Here is a 17,168-nt window from a genome sequence, read left to right on the forward strand (position 1 = left end):
CAGAGATAAGATAGACAGTGGATGGAAGAAATTGAATGAGAAGATGAGGAAAGCAGAAACCAAACAAAGGTAGAAAAAAATTATATTTATTTTCTTTTTCTTTTTTTTGCTTTAGGATAAAGTAGTATATTAGATGTATTGATAAAAATGTATAAACAAAGCCCTGCCAGATGAACATCTCTTTCTCCAGTTCAGCAGCCAGAACTTTGATTTATAAGGAATGAATAAGCTAAATATTGCAGTACTGAGGCTTGTATGGATGCTACGGGGACGGGGTGGTGAATGGGACGGTAGTGATGGTGACAGGGCGGTGAAGGGAATGGCGGTAACGGGGCGGTGAAGGGGACGGTGGGCCGGGGACGGTGCAGTGACGAGGACAGATTTTTTTCCCCATGTCATTCTCTAATTTGTACCTTGCTTGCTGTGTTTTCTCTTTTATTTGTTCAATAAAAATTAATTTCATGTAAAAATGTCTTGTCCCTCCATTTTTCTGTGTCTGCTAGTTTTTTCTTCCATTTGTATCTTTGCTTTCCTGACTACTCGACAAGCTTCTCTTAATTTTTCCAGATATTTTAGCCTCTCTTCCTGTTTCTGTGATCTTTTGTAGTTTATAAAAGCTAACCTATTTTTCCTTATCTTCTCAGCTACTACTATTGAGAACCAAAGTGGTCTTCTTTTCCTCTTTCTTTTACTTACTTTCCTTACAAAATGGTTTGTTGCCCTTACAATAGCTCCTTTCAGTTTTGCCCACTGCTTTCCTACTTCTTCCAGATGTACCCATCCAGACAATTCCTTGATGTAATTCCCCCATTTGAACACAGTTAGTTTTTTTGAAGTCCTTTACCTTTACTTTTGAATGAGCCCTCTCTACACCTGTCTTAATATGAAACCACACCATGTGGTGATCAGTGGATGCCAGATGATCACCCACTGTAATATCAGAAACACTTTCCCCGTTTGTAAGCACTAAGGGCTAGATGCACAAAACACGGTCATTAAGACTAGGTGAGCCACTGTTGGCTGATTTTATGACTGACTCTGGAACAGAGACTGATATTCCAACAAGTTTTTATGCAAATTATTTCCATGGAGGCTCGCCAGAATCCTGTCCAATCAGTTGTGAGAGCGACTGAGAGAGCGACTGACACATGCGCAGAGCCAGTTTGGGGAAGCCCAAACAGCTGAATGTCAGGGGACGCCCCAAAGCAGCCTCCTGCTACTCAGCTGTTCGGGGCTTTATTCTCTTTTTTTAATGGCACAGATGTTATGCTTGTATTACACATGCACAATATCTGCCCCATTTTAAAAAAAAATGAAAAAGCCCCCCTAATGAGGTTCCCCCCCTCCGACAAACAACCCCATATAAAAATTTCAGCAGGAGGGATGCCTATACCCTCCTTCCACCGCAAATATCCCCAATGCTGACCCCCCTCCCCCCACACAAAAATACCCCAAACCCTCATCCCCAATAATTGGTAGGAGGGATGCCCACTCCTTCCTGTCGCTGCAAATCAACTCCCCCCCCCACACTGAACCCCCCCTCGCCATGCCCCCCATCAACCGGCCTCTCCCCTCCTCTTCCCCGCTACCCTTCCTACAAAAATAAATAAATAAAACAATCTGTGCCCACAGAAAAAAATGAAAAAAATCCAGGCAGACCTATCGGTAACACAGTTGGGGTTTTTTTCAGATTGCTAGAGATGATCACTATTTTTTGTGCATGGCGAACTGACGTTAGAGCATCAGTTGGTCAGCTACTTTGCATAGTGTATTAATATTAATGACCTTATTTGCATGGCTGGATCAGAAAATGAGCGATCGCACAGATAAACATGCAGTGAGCCTTTTTGCGCATTGGGTCGGGGTCAGCAAATACAATCGGTTGCTAAACCAGTTAAACCGGTAGGATACTGGTGGTGGCCGCAGCTCACCTCTACAGGATGGGTATACAAGAGCACCCATACCTGAACGATTGGCTGAACAGAGCGCCATCAAGGTCAGAGGGTGAGCAGGCAGTGTGACAAGTTGTAGATCTGGGCTGGATTGTCAATTTCAAGAAAAGTAATCTGGAGCCCACCCAATGCCTGGAATATCTGGGAGTCTGCTTCGACATAACAAAAGGCTTTATCTTTCTTCCTGAGCCACGCAAACAGAAGCTCTGGAAGCAGATTTCAGATCTACTGCTACTACTATTAATTATTTCTAGAGTGCTAAGCAGCGCTGTACAGAGTCATGAAGGAGACAGTCCCTGTTCAAAAGAACTTACAATATAACAGACAAGACAGACAACCAGGATGCCAGGGTGAGGGATACAGTTAGGGGGGATACTAGGTTGGTGAGCAGTGGGATGTAGGGTTATGGATTGAAGGCTATATCAAAAAGATGGGTTTTTAGTCTGCTTTTAAACAAGGTAAGGGAAGGGGTATGACAGATGATCTCAGGCAGTTTATTCCAGGCTTATGGGGCAGCTAGATGAAAGGAACAAAGTCTGAAATTGGCAGTGGAGGAGAAGGCCAGGGTACAGATAAAAGCAGCTTATCTGAGGAACAGAGTTCTCGTGGAGGTGTATAGGGAGCGATAAGAGAGGAGAGATACTGAGGGGCTGAGGCATGAACACATTTTCTATTTATAAATGTTTATCAATACAGCTACAATACTACTTTATTTTAAAGCAACAAATAAATCTTTATTTCTACCTTTTGTCATCTCTGGTTTCTGCTTTCCTTATCTTCTCTTCACTCTTCATTCCATCTAACATTCACCCTCTTTCTCTGGCCCTTACTCCCTCCCTCATGCTTTGGCATCTCTTTCGCCTCCTTTTCTTCCCTCCTTCCCACCACAACTCACCCTTTAGTCTGGCATCTGCTTCCCTTCCCCCATGCCCTAGGATCTCTCTCCTCTCTTCTCCTTCCATCTCTCCCTCTCCCTCCATGCTCTGGTATATCCTTTCCTTCTTTTCCCTCCTTCCCTTCCTTGTCAATGGTCTGGCATAACAGTCTCCTTCTCTTTATCCCACCATGCCCTGGCATCTCTCTCCTCTTCTTTCCTTCCCTTCCATCCCTCCCTGCCCCTCCATGCTTTGGCAGCTCCTTTCCCTCCCTCCCTTCCTTGCCGATGGGCTGGCATCTCAGTCTCATTCCCTTCTCTCCCCATGCCCTGGCATCTCTCTCTTCTTCTCTTCCTCCCTCCCCCTCCATGCTCTGGTATTTCCTCTCTGTCCTTTCCCTCCTTTCCTCCTGTCTCCCAGGTCTGGCATCTCTGTTGCCTTCCCTTCCCTCCCCCCATGCCCAGGCATCTCTTCCTCCCCCTCCATGGCCTGGCATCTCCTTTCCTTCCTTCCTTTCTTTCCCCATGATCTGGCATCTTTCTTTCATCTCCTCTTCCATCCCTGGTCTTCCTTTTCCCTCTCTCCCTCCATCCCTCTCCCCAATCGGGTGCAGCATTTCTCTAGCCCTCTCCTCCTTCCCTCTTTCTCTTTGTCACCCTCCAGTCACCAGCACAATGTTCACAATTCGCTGCTCTTGCTAGTGTTGTGCCTTCCTCTCTTCTGGCTCCCAGGACCTGACAGAGAGGAAGGCCCAACACCTACAAGAACAGTGAATCGTGAATGCTGCTGCTGCAGCCGTGAAGAAGTTCTTGACTACGGCACTGGCCTTTGGAGAAATCTTCAGAGTACCCCCTTATAGGCTGCACCTGGGGCGGGACTCCCACCAATTTATATTTTGCATATGGGGCATGGAGGGAAGAAAATTTAGTGCTATTTATTTTATTGGACTAATACATTTCTCACTTAGTTTTCAGAGATTAAAACCTCTTTCTTCAGATCAGTAAACTATACTGCTGTTACAGTATCCCTGTCCTGACCTGAGGACCACCATGGTCTGGCATTTCACTCTCTCCTCTCCCCCCCCCACTTCCATCAGCATCTGCCCCCTTTCTTTCCCTCCAACCCAATTGCATCCAGTATCCTTACCCTTTATGTCTCTCTCCCCTTTCCCTGTACACCAATTCCATCAGCATCAGCCCCCTTTCTTTCCCTCCAACCCAGTTCCATCCAGTATCCCTGTCCTGACCTGAGGAAAGGAGTTATGGTCTCTGAATTAGTAAAAAAATGTATTAAAATTAGTTCAATAAACAGTATCATCTTATTTCTATTTTCTATTAATAAACGATTATCAACACAGCTACAATAATAACTTATTTTAAAGTAAAAATAAATAAATAAAACAAATAGAAATTTATTTCTACCTTTGTTGTCTGGTTTCTACTTTTCTCATCTTCTCATTCTCTTCCTTCCATCCGCTGTCTGCCCTCTCTCTGTCTCTTCCATATGGCATCTGCTCTCTTTCTATGCCTCTTCCAGAAATTGTCTGCCTCTCCCTTCCATCTCTCCATGCTCCTTTCTCTCTCCCCCTCCAAACATTGCAGCTGCCGGCTCTGCCCTCTGAGCTCCTTTGCAAAAGGCATCCCGAAAGCAGAAATAGAATAGCTAGCGGCATCAATGGCAATGGGCCTCCCGGCATCAATGATAACGGCCCTCCCCCGCATCAATGGTAATGGGCCACCTGTAGGAAGATTTATGGTACACTCAGCAGTTTCATAAACACGTTACGTCTCTGTTAAGCTTGTCTAGGGAAAACCATAAACTCTGATCCAAGTTGTTCCGCCACTTATTTCTGCTAGATGGGATGATCAGTGACACTCAGAAAAGCACACAGACAATATAAAAGCATAAACAATAACCCTTTATTATATATATATATATATAAGAATTAAATAGCTTCACCGTATCCCAGGCAATGACCATCCTTCACAATTGGGAATCCCTGCAATTGATAGGTGGGTAGACACGGGAGACTGTCCCTTTAGACGTCTTGGATTCTACTGTTAGGGGCAGAGTCCCGTCTTTTATAAAAGCTGCTGAGTTCATAGTAAAAACAGCTGGTCCTGCAGTAACCAGCATCTTTTATTACGATTCAGGCACACCTGGTCCTGGTCTTTTGTTCTTTGTTTTGGCAACACCCAGGTCAAGGAGGTCAAGATAGCAGATACTTGTTGCAGAAACCAGCTTCCCATCTGGTTTTGCTGTCCTTTTGATGTTGTTTGGGCAACCCCCAGGTCAAGGAGGTCAGGATAGCAGATATAAGAAATAAATTACATTACATTACATACTTGTTGCAGAAACCAGCTTCCCATCTGGTTTTACTGTCCTTTTGATGTTGTTTGGGCAACACCCAGGTCAAGGAGGTCAGGATAGCAGATAAGCAGACGAGGTTAGATAAGCAGACTTGAGGAGACATATCACGTAGTATATTGAGTTTCAGTTACCCCCTGGCCATAGGCATAACAGTCCACCCCTGGATCCTCAAGTCTGCACCTCCCAATAAGAAATCATCCGAATAAAGGGAGAGAGTGTCCGTTTGTATACACAATATGTAAACCCACAATTAAGAAATGTAGAGTAAGGAATGAAGGAACACCTTTTGTGCCATAGCACTCCCTCTAGTAAAAGCATCTGTTTCAAAATTCAGTATCTATTTTATGCCGTAGCAAAGTAAGGTTACATTGTTGATTTGCTTTATTTAGAATTGCTATATTTTGCATGGCTTTCTTTATAGATGGCAATAAAATAATTGGAGTAAGTACCTCAGCAAAATAAAAATTAATATTCACATTTGATACTGAAAAGGGAGCTTGAATAGCATGAATCACAAGTTCAACAGTAGTGCTAGCAACACAAACATATTTATGTGATATTTCTTGTATAAAGGTATAACCTTGCGGTGGAATGGTCATTTGGCACAAATTGTAGGTATGTTGTAAAGAACAAGGTTCATAGATGACACGTTTGTTTTATTTTGTTCATCTATTTGTTGCCCATGACAAGTGGGAAACTCTAATTGGGGTCCCAATGTCAAAGGCATCACCGTAAAAGGACACATTGTTTCATTTCAAAATTACACCATTTTCTATCTAAGGGTACAGAATGTGATGTGGTTTTTAAAAAAAACAAAACACAGTTATCATTGATGACATGTAACATTAACTGATCATATCGTAGTGTTAGTTCATGATTATGTACAGTATTTGGCACCCATTCACCTTCCCATCTAAATACATCTGCTACTCTGGAGTCAAAATATGCTTGTTTGCCAGCCAGTATTTCAGAAACAATAGTATTTACTATACATCAGGTTAAATTATTTCCTTATGTTCTAAACCTGGTATTCTTGCATTCCCTAATATTTCTTGCTAATTAGGCATTTTACTTGAAAGTATCACGTATAGGGAATCATGGAAATTAAAAATCTTATTAATATTATATTTGTGCTCTTACTCATGGCTTACATACATTTAGGGTAGCTTCATATTCACCATCGATCACTGCAGTTGTCTGGTATCCCGTTTTTCTTAGCAGCTTTGGTTTGGGTCTGGCTATGCTCCAGTTTCAATAGGCTTGCTATGCCACTCACATGCCTTCACTCACGTAAGAGTCAAGTGCACCACCCCCAGAGACCAGCCCTAATGTGAAGTGGCAGGATATAGGCTCACTTCTATTCCCAAGTCGGTGCCACATAATAGCGTCATGGCACGGCACTGTATGTCTGGTTGCGTGTCATCATCTTCTCGATCTGGTGAAATTTTCTCTTAACCCAGCATGTTAGCCAAATCATAAGAATAAGAGAGCAGAGCTGACCAATTCTATCACAAAGGGATGAAAGTCTATATGGAATAACATTTCCCAGTACGTGATTTTCCAAGGAAAATATTTCATCATGACTGTTTAGCTTCAATGCTTTAGTTACAATAAACACCCCTAGTGATAAAAGAAAAGATAAGAAAAAGAAAAAGGAGAAAAACCACTTTATGTACAGAATGTGATAACATATGACACAATACTTGTGTGTAAGGTAGTATTTGTTTGAGATAAGAGAAACAACACTAATGCACTTAAAAGTATTCTGTAGAACATTCAGAAAATACACCTTTTTATGTTCTGGACATAATTATTATGTCACTTAAGAGAGACCATAAACACGTACTGATGGTAATACCAAAATAACTTATGTCAGAGATGTGCACTGCACTGTTTATACCTGGTAAGTTAAATAAAGAGAGACCATTTTTTTATTTTATTTAGCAAATATCAAATACCAATGAGCACCATTTTACCAGGTATAAATCTTTCTAATTTTTTCTCTTCAGATATCCTCTTATAATATAACCCCTAACTAAATTATAATTGGGCTGTATGAACCATAGCATAAAATCATTGTGAGCATGGTTTTCATAAGAAACTTTCTTGTATGTGGGGGAATCTTTTTTGAAAAGGGATATGGTACCATTTGGACTAATAGAAGGGGTGGAAAAACTCTGGAAATGGCCAATGTGCGATGTTTATTGGGGTACCCCATAAGCTAAAACAGACAACACATAACAGAAACAGACAAACACAGAGCTCCGGCATGCTTTCTTCCATCGGCAATAATTCAGGGTTGAATTTAATCTGTAAATAAGCACACTATTTAATCAAAAGAGTCATAAACAAATTTGGTATCCATTGGATTCCCACTATCAGGTCACAGTGCTGGAAGTATTTTAAATATGGCACAGTGAAATTGGTTCTAATGACCATGTCTGGATGCTAAGCTTCTAAAAGAAAGAGAGATAGAAACTTAAGTTAATTGCTCTATAGTTTGCTGGTCTCCTTTCTATCTTCTTCCATTTCCAAGCTCTGTCACACAATCATAAGAGAATGCAAGCAGGGACGTTTTAATCTGTAAAACATACAAGAGAGGTTTACGTGCAGGTACAGTGGTTCACAATGTTAGTGTTTGAGGTAAAAGACACATTTGCAAAATCACTTGGAGTGCAACTTCCTTATACTATCTAACAAAACTTTATACATTATAAAGGTCACTTAGCAATATTTCTACTCTTTTACTGTCCAACCTACCCCATATGTCATCCCAGATGTGAAATATGTTGCCTCCAGAATCCGAAAAGGCCCAAGTTTGTTTGTTTTGTTTTTTTTCTTTGGGGAGAAGGGAAGTTTACAATCTTCTGTTTAACTTTCTCTATCACCTCTCGGCATCCTTTTGCCCACTTAGTCAATATAGTGTGATAGTTCTACTCCTGCATGTAAGGTATAATTCTGATATAATCTTGTGATAGAAGGTGGGACTATGTAAGTATTTTTGTGGTAGTCTGGTAGATGTATATTGCCTCCCTTGCCAAGTGAATGCAAATTGTTCTGGACATTGCTCCACTATAGGAATAGTAAAAAATGCATTGTTTCATGTTTACAATTTTAGTGGAGATCGGTACTACTATTGGTTTGGATAATTTCCCCACCACTACTGATCTCATAGGAATGTCTGGCAATTTATCAAAACTATAGATTCCATCGGAAAGCTGTAATGTTAACCCTTTTAGGATATCTAGCCCTATTATATTTTAAGGAATCTCATTGATCAATACAGTATATTCCCAAATTGGTAATTGTCCAATTTTAAAATCTGTAATTTTTTTTTTTCTTCCTGCTTGTATAATTTTCCCCCCAATCCTGATATTTATATTCCTCCACCCCAGTGTCCACTACAGCTTATACCTTTTGCTCCCCAGATTTCCAATAAATATTTATCTCTACATGCGGACGCTGTTCTAGTTTGGTCCAGGCAAACACTGAGGCTTGGCATTCACATCATTGATCCTCCCAACACTTCCACCTTTTTTAAATCAGGATAAAGAGTGGAAGCAGTTTCCTCAGGAGGAGCCGTTGGCACCAAAATATCCTCCCTCTCTCCTTTGTTCACTTGTGCTTGAGACATAGATTTCTTTCCCAGTCCTCTACTTTTGTACATTTCCCATAACGTCCCTGTATCTTTCGCATCTATTTCTTCCCTCTTTACACCATCTTTTATTAATGCCAAAAACATATTCCTCCGAGACACCCGATTAGCCCTGTTTGAATTGGATTGTCCTTTTCTCTTTTTATCAAAAGTATTTTGAGGTCCCCAGTCCCCCCGATCTCCTAACTGTCGGACCGCTTCTAAGGCTTCCAAAATAGTCCTGTCTATTTGATTGATCAACAAAGTTATCATTACTTGTTTGTATGCCGGTGCAGCATACTTGATAATTTTATTTCTCATGGACACTGTAAAAGGTAAAGACATATATGTGTCAGCGTGACCTATTACTAAGGCTACCTTCATAGCCTTCTCCTTAATTCTCATTTGCGCATCTTTTAATGTATACCAAATTTTATCATTTGAGGGCCAATCAGATTCAAGTGGATATCGCCTCGTGACACCCCTACTAATTATCTCTAATAAAGACCATTGGGCATATTTTGCAGGATAAGGATCCTCCCGCAACGCATTTTGTACTGCTACTTCTTGACTAATTTGAACAAATTGTGACCAGCCAGGTATTCTCCCTGCCATGGTCCCAGTTAGGGCAGGGGAAAAAGTAAAAATGAAATCCCGGGGTGGAATCAGGAAGGGGCATATGGTTCCTGAGAGTGATAATTCATCCTGTGACCACCAGAGGGAGCCTGAATTGACTGAAGAGGAGTTGGGTGATATTTACCCAACCAGCCACCGGGGGAGCCCAAGAGGCCCCTGGAACACTGCTGACTCACCTAGAGTAGGGCGTTGCCCCAAAGTATTTAAACCTGCAGTTGAGAGCAGACAAGCAGGTCAGCTAGGGAGAAGGTTTAAACCTTTTCTCCCTAGGGAGTCCCCTGGGCCAAGCAGGAGCAACCAGCCTATTCCCATGGAGCTGTTAGAAGCTGGACAAGCTAAGGAGCTGCTGTTTCCAGAGGAAGAACAACCCATGGAGTGTGAGGAAAGTCTTTCAGAGTGTGCTCCTGATTTTCCTGAAGCCATGCAGGTGGACTGGGCCTCCACCTGCAAAACAGATTTTGCACTTGACTGTTTGGGACTATTTTTGGTTTTGCAAGCTAGGAGTGTGAATTATGTGGGAGAGGTTTTGCTAACACCCTGGGAGGGAATTTTGAAAGCCTGTCTTGAGGCCTTTCTTTGCAAAACCTGTGACACTCTCCTTTCCTGGCAGTGCTCTGAACTGGCCAGAGGCTTTATTGGAACTTTGGGCACTAGAGCTATGGAACAAGTGCCATGAACTGTATTTGTGTGTTTTTTGAAACTGCCTGCTTGGGAGCAGTCAGTACTAGCTCAGTTGAGAGCTGAATCCTCAGGTGCAGCTGGGACTAAGTTAATGCTGAGAGCACGCCAAGAACTTTATTTTGTGCTGTTTTATTTGCTAGCTTCTTTTGGTATTTTTGTTTTGCTGCTGTTTGGGAGCATTCTGACAATTTTGGCAGCTGTATTGAAGGACTACTTACCTTTATGAAGGAATAAAATTGAATTATTCTCTTATGAACTACTTTGGTGGTGACTTTGATTTATGGCTCCTGTTTAAAGTCCAGTCCTGCAGGGTGACTCCATTTCGGGTCACACGCTGGTGTTATATTTTGATGTAACCACTGGGAGTGCTGTTGAGCCCTAGTCTAGGCTACAGTGGGGTTACAAATTTTAGGGGCATCTGTGGCATCCAACATAATCCCTGCTGCGCCCAGCTCTTGCACCCGAATTACCCATTGTATTAGTGGTTCCCCAGGCTGCTGTGTAAAGCGTGCCATCATATCCATGACTTCCTGTGGAGTAACATCCTCCATAACATTATTTCTAGTCAGATTTTCTCCTGTCTGCAGATTTCCCTGTAATCTTTGTCTCCTCACAGGCTTTGCTTCTAAACTTTCTGCCTGTTCTCCTTCAACACATATATCCTCCTCACTGTTATTAGAATTTGAATCCCAAATATCCCCATCCCGTTTGTTTGGATTCCAATCATCCGGCAGATGATAAATTAAGATTTTTAACTTTTCTGTAACTCACTTTCCGCCTCCGTTTCTTGTATTTATATCGTGCACATCGCACAGCTGCCTTTTCTGTTACATTTTGATAGGTGTCTACCTTATCCATTAACAACTTGTTCTGACATTGTAGCATTTTAATGGCATGCAGTTGATTACACCTTTTCTTTTCCAGCTCTCCTAATTTCAATTGTAATTCATGTTTAGCTTCATGCAAATTCCTCCAGTCTGACAAAATCATCCTTCCTTGTCTAGAAATTCCTTCTTGCTCTTCTCCTTTTGAGATTTTCACCTTTTGTAAGGAGGCACATAATTCATGTGGATCCCCACTTCCAAAAGTACAGGATTCACATAATCCTGCTTCTACAGACCACTCAGTGGCCATTAATTTACCTATACTGTCATTCCAATCCGGAATGGAGGGATTGGGAGCCTGCTCCTCAACCCCTTGTTTTCTGGGTAGCTTTTCTGACCACATTGATCACCCCACTTCTGGTACCAATATGTTCCGCCACGTATTTCTGCTAGATGGGATGATCAGTGACACTCAGAAAAGCACACAGACAATATAAAAGCATAAACAATAACCCTTTATTATATATATATAAGAATTAAATAGCTTCACTGTATCCCAGGCAACGACCATCCTTCACAATTGGGAATCCCTGCAATTGATAGGTGGGTAGACACGGGAGACTGTCCCTTTAGACATCTTGGATTCTACTGTTAGGGGCAGAGTCCCGTCTTTTATAAAAGCTGCTGAGTTCATAGTAAAAACAGCTGGTCCTGCAGTAACCAGCGTCTTTTATTACGATTCAGGCACACCCGGTCCTGGTCTTTTGTTCTTTGTTTTGGCAACACCCAGGTCAAGGAGGTCAAGATAGCAGATACTTGTTGCAGAAACCAGCTTCCCATCTGGTTTTACTGTCCTTTTGATGTTGTTTGGGCAACCCCCAGGTCAAGGAGGTCAGGATAGCAGATACTTGTTGCAGAAACCAGCTTCCCATCTGGTTTTACTGTCCTTTTGATGTTGTTTGGGCAACCCCCAGGTCAAGGAGGTCAGGATAGCAGATAAGCAGATGAGGTTAGATAAGCAGACTTGAGGAGACATATCACGTAGTATGTTGAGTTTCAGTTACCCCCTGGCCATAGGCATAACACAAGTTCAAATATCTTGGTCTATTTATACGACACAAAACCCAGGCTAATGAGAAATATCTTTATTATGAAAATAGAAAAATATAATTCACAAGCCAGCTGCAATATTTAAAAATATCTGATTACACAAATGAAACTCAGTACATAATTATCACAATCTAATTGTTAGACAATTAAGTAATTCTACTTGTTACACACACACTAAACAATTCCTTATAATAATAATCCCTGATTAGCAAATGATTATATTATCACCAATGGAGCTTTACCACCCTTGTCCTATCACAATTGGATCCTTATCTAATTCCCAAGCTAATAAGACAGTAATTTCTGTATGCTCACCCTCAATCAGCCTCTCCGGCACAATTAGGTGAAATGAAATCTTTTCTTGTCAGCCGTGGTAGATGGAAGAAGTCCTTTGTTAAAGGTACGTGTTGGTCAGTCCTGGGTAAGGCAATAAATCATCAGCAAACAAGTTCCTATCCGTGCTGAATTCAGAGCTGTTTAAAAAGTCTGAATTTCTCTCTCTTAGGCAGAGAGTCACACGAGGTAACTTACAGGTCTAATTAGTAAAAGAAAAAGGTTACGTATAGAACACCTGTGGGAAGATGTGAGTTTCCCCGCACCTCATCACAGACTAACTAATTAATTAGCACCTTCTTTCTTGAATCTCATCAGATGACTTCCTCGGACCAATCCAGAAACAGAACTTGGATGAATAGCCTTTCTGTAGAAAGTATCATATAGGCTGGAAGACCCAGGGCCGTTAGACAGATAAGAACAGGATAATTTCCCTCATATTCACAGTCCTATAATGAAGGCACAGATGAATGTCCTTGAGTAGAATAACATTCTGGTACATACCCATAATGCATCAGGCAGAAACAGCAAAGCTGTGTACTTCTTTCTTCTTGCAATTCATGCTGGAAAAATCTCTTGTTCAGCAGAAAGATTTCTTGAGACAATGGTTCAGGCTTTGATGACATCATAGAGGCCTAACCTGCAGGTGTGAATATGGAAATACCCCTACAGTCCCCCCCCCTTGAAGGAGAAATAACTGCAATGGAGTCTATTTCACCTTCAATCTAACTAAGTAGGAAAGGATCATCAAGACCCAAGGTGATATAGAAATGCATAAACATAAGCAATACCATATAAATTAGTAATAAATCAAAGATATCAATAATCAATGTATAATAATCATAAAGGCAAGGGCAAAATATATGAACCCAGCCAAATAAATGATAACAAAATCACTGATTAATGGCAATATATGATAAAATCAAAAATCATAACTCCTTAGCAAGGCACAAAAGGTATGCCAAAGCAAAAGTTAAGACAGATAGATCAAAATCAAAAATACGGCTGGCAAAATCACTCCTTCATAGCCGCAATGTAATCATGCATTCTTAAGTCCAGATGAGATGGTTTATGACGAATAAGACGTCGAATCCGGATGGACTCATAGAGTGCAAAAACATCAAGGGTAAAGTTGATGGGATGTCCACGGAAAACATCCAGGATTTCTAATTCCGTCTCAGTAGAAGTAGAGTCCAAATAGAAAGATAGACATTGAAAGAAGATGGTCTGGAGCAAGATCTGGAACGGGAAGAACAAGGAACCAGGAGAATCTTGAAGGACAACACGGGACTGCGGGCCAGAATCGATCACTTTGGTAACAACTCCAATCAGCAGGACAACCAGGAACAGCATCAGCAGAACTCGTTTCGCCATCTGAAAAACAGAAAAGAGAGAGAACAGCCTAGGCTGTTGCTAGGTTAATGTCATTCATCACAACAATGGGTTCATCCTGGGCAAATTTACTGGGATGACATGGTCTCAGTTGATTAATGTGAACCCATTTAAGGACATCTGCACCTGGAGAATTTGACTTGGTGCGAATTTGATAGGCCACAGGTGAAGCTTTTTCCACTATAGGGAATGGACCATGCCAGCTTGGCAAAAATTTACTTTCTTTGGTCTTGGTTTTGCCAAAATTGTAATAGAATACCTTGTCGCCAATTTGGTATTCCTTTGTGGTAGTCCTATGATCATAATAGGCTTTTCTACCTTTAGCAGCAGTTTCCAGATTTTTCTGGGCAAAGGAAAATGCACCCTGTAAATGTTTACGTAAATGGGTGACATACTCATGAGCAGTAGTAGCACTAGAAAGATTTACATCATTAGTTCTATACAACAAATGAATCGGTAATGTCATTTCTCTACCTGTCATCATTTCAAAAGGCGTCACCCCCATAGACCGGTGAGGCATGGCACGAATAGCCATCAGTACCAAAGGTACTTCATGTCCCAATCCTTACCAGAGATAGACACGTACTTCTTCAGGATTGTGATGATGGTACGATTCGCTCTTTCCACTTGTCCCGATGATTGAGGGTGGTAAGCTATGTGCAATTTACTTTTCACTCCGAGCATCTTCCACATGTGTCGCATCACATCCGCAGTGAAATGTGATCCTTGATCTGAGTCCACTTGGGTGGGCAAACCCCACCTACTGAACACATGATTCAGTAACAAGATAGCGGTAGTCTCTGCCGTACAATTGGGTGCAGGCAAGCACTCAATCCACTTGGAAAACAAACAAGTGACAGTCAACATATACTTATTACCTCGGGAGGAACGGACCACTGGGCCAATCCAATCAATCTGGATGTCGGACCAGGGCATGACCAAACCCTTCTTTCTCAAGGGTGCTCGGTGAAGTGGTGTAGAGGGTTGAAATTGACAACAAGTCAAGCAACCTCTCGTATATAACTGCACATCTTGCTGCATATGAGGCCAGTAGGCCACTTGCTTCAGTGTCTCAGAGGTAACTTCTTCACCTCTATGTCCAGCACAAGGTTCATCATGAGCATGTTGCAACATGATTCCTCGATATGCACGGGGTACAACCCACTGCACAATACCATGCTTACTCGTCCGAGTGAGCAGGTCCTGGTGAATTGAGAATTTCTCTCTGGAGGTGTAGAGTATCCTCAGTTCTTCATCCTTCTGATCGTCTTCAGACAATGGATGATCCTGTGGATTCTGTATGAAGTTATAGAACTTTCCCAGGATAAGATCTGTCTTCTGAGCGGTTACAAGATCAAAGGAAGGGACATCATTACCCCATTTCCCTCATATTCACAGTCCTATAATGAAGGCACAGATGCATGTCCTTGAGTAGAATAACATTCTGGTACATACCCATAATGCATCAGGCAGAAACAGCAAAGCTGTGTACTTCTTTCTTCTTGCAATTCATGCTAGAAAAATCTCTTGTTCAGCAGAAAGATTTGTTGAGACAATGGTTCAGGCTTTGATGACATCATAGAGGCCTAACCTGCAAGTGTGAATACGGAAATACCCCTACACCCCCAGCATCAACGGTAATAGCCCCCGGCATCGACGGCAACTGTTACAGGAAGGTCCCATGATGAATGCATCTGCTGGTCCAGCCCCTTGCGACGTCACTTCTTCCGGAGCAAGTAAGTGACGTCAGAGGGGGATGGACCAGTAGACTCAATCATCATGGGACCTTCCTTTAACAGAGCCAGCCACGTTGCCGTCGATGGGGGGGCTGTTACCGTTGATGCCGGAAGGGGGCCATTTCCATCGATGCCGGGGGCGGGCTATTATCATTGATGCTGGGAGGGAGCCATTGCTGTTGATGCCAGGGGGGGGGGCGTTGCTGTTTTTAAAAAATGGCAAGGTGAGTCTTCCTCCTTCAGCGGGCCCCCCTCACAGTTTCAGACCCTAGGCACGTGCCTACTGGGCCTATCCATTAATCTGGCCTGATGATCTGATGAATCTTGAGGGGCAATAAGGAGTTAATTTATATCATTCCTGCTCGGGATGTCTATAATTAGAATAGATAGTCTTAGGGCTAGATTCACTAACAATAGCGATTCAATTGCTGTTGGCCAATTCTCTGGCCGATTTTCCAACAGCAATTGATTCACTATTAAGTTTGCATGCATATGATTTACACGGAGGTGCAAATCATTTGCATGCAAACCCACCGACTCAATTGCTCAGTGAGCAATTGAGACATGTGCAGAGCCCTAACAGTAGTGACAGGGGAAGCAGCCTCCTTTCACTGTTGTCAGGGCTTCTGCCAAGTATTTTATTTTCTCACATTTTTTTATGGCACAGATATTTTGCGCCCTCCCACCCCCCCCCCCCCCGACAAATTACCCTTGCTAGCAGGTCTTGCACTGATACATCCTATCTGTCCGTTGTCCCCTATCTTGCCTGCCAGTTATTGTAATTCCACCTACTTCCCCCTGTTCTTTTCCTATCATTTTGTTCTCTACGTACCCTCTTTACTGATATCACCTCCCTATAATTATATATGCACACTGCCCATATTTATTTACGATGGACGGTATATCAGGTACTAATAAACCTGAACCTATAGAGATAGAGTCGGGTTTTGGCATTGTGGATCTTAAAGATGAGCAGTAGAATCTTGTAAGTAATGCATTGTGTAATGGGGAGTCAGTGGGCAGACTTAACGAGGGAGTTACATGGTCAAATTTGTGATGTCCAAGATTAATTTAATAACGGTATTCTGGATGATCTGCTGTCACTTGCAATCATTTTAGGGCTGCACATTTAACACGTTTAACACGTTCAGTTGCGCAGCGAGGGTAGGGGCGCCTGGGGTAATGGGATTTGATATACTGTACCGTCTTTCTATGGGACAATTAAAATGGAATGTGTCAATTTTGAGAATTTACATCTATCTATACATTACTCTATACAGAAAGAAATGTGAGGGTGCACTTTATGCGATTAATCATGCAAATAAAAATTATAATCAATGTACAGCAATTTTAGGATTCACGTAGTAAATGATGGCAGATAAATACTTGAATGGTCCATCCAGTCTGCCCATAAGTTATATCCATTAAAAATTAATGATTAAATTAACTTGTCTCTTCTTTGATATTTCTGGATCATAGACTATTATTGTCTTAGGTTCCAAATGCTGAAGTTGCCATCCAAGCTCACTACAGCCTGTCCAACCATCCTGTTTGCAGGATATCTATCTTAAAGCCTGTCCAGTAACATCCTCATGTTCCAAGTTAGTGGAGTTACCATTAATGCC

This window comes from Geotrypetes seraphini, chromosome 8 (assembly GCF_902459505.1).
Source record: "Geotrypetes seraphini chromosome 8, aGeoSer1.1, whole genome shotgun sequence".
NCBI classification, from domain to species: Eukaryota; Metazoa; Chordata; class Amphibia; order Gymnophiona; family Dermophiidae; genus Geotrypetes; species Geotrypetes seraphini.